At 46.8% G+C, this 822-nt stretch overlaps 1 protein-coding gene across 1 annotated transcript in view; it reads left to right on the top strand.

The window, feature by feature from the left end:
- Positions 1–822, top strand: part of CASZ1 (castor zinc finger 1) — a gene marked incomplete at its 5' end in the record, with an annotated part of 39,442 nt that overhangs the window by 9,043 nt on the left and 29,577 nt on the right. The window lies entirely within an intron of this gene.

An 822-nucleotide genomic window follows, 5' to 3' on the forward strand; every position in this document is an offset into this window, starting at 1 on the left:
TTGTAGCAGCACTATCTGCAACAAAACACCCAGTAAGACCAGCAGCACTCCGGGATTTGTGGGGAAAGCGTGGGGGCAGGAGCGTGTGCGATGCTGTAATTACTGGGAGCATTGCCAGGGTAGCGACGTCAGGCCAGCCCAGTCACGTGCTGTGTTTGTTTATCCTCTTCCCAGGTCTGAGGGTTTGACACTGCCATTTCTGTGGTCAGGCTGCGTGTGTGTAAGTGGGAATCCCCGAGTTTGCCTCCACTGAGCATCAGGCACAACTTCAGCTCTACCCCAGGAGACCTTTGGGTCTCAAAGGAATGAGTCTGACCACAGCATAGGAAGTTGATCTGGATCTGCTGAGCCTGACTGTGGGTTTCTATTGATCAGAGGAGTTTGTCTCTGCGATGCATGCAGTGGTCCTCCTAGCCCAGCATTTGGTAATCGAGATGGGTCTGTCCCAACTGTGATAGGGACATCTCTGCACCAGAAAGAGAGAAATGCAAAGGCTGGAAAGACAGAAAAACTATTATTATGATTGGCCTCATGATTATTTCCTAAGGAGTCTGGAAGCTGCTTGCAAAGGAGCTGTCTGGTCTCGCAGGGAATAAGGATTTAGGCTGCTTTTTAAAATGCAAATTATTTTATGGCTGAGATATATTTTAGAATAAGTAACGCTCTGTAATAAGTGGGCACAAATTAACAATGATTGGCAATAGCAATCGTGTATGTACGCCCTGGGAAATCATACCTCCAGCCTCCAAGGGATTCCTGTTGAAATCTATATCCATATATTCCCGTGCCAATACCAATGAGATTGATCAGGATTGATATTAT

Source organism: Antrostomus carolinensis, unplaced genomic scaffold (assembly GCF_000700745.2).
Source record: "Antrostomus carolinensis isolate BGI_N321 unplaced genomic scaffold, ASM70074v2 scaffold16387, whole genome shotgun sequence".
In the NCBI taxonomy this organism is placed as follows: domain Eukaryota; kingdom Metazoa; phylum Chordata; class Aves; order Caprimulgiformes; family Caprimulgidae; genus Antrostomus; species Antrostomus carolinensis.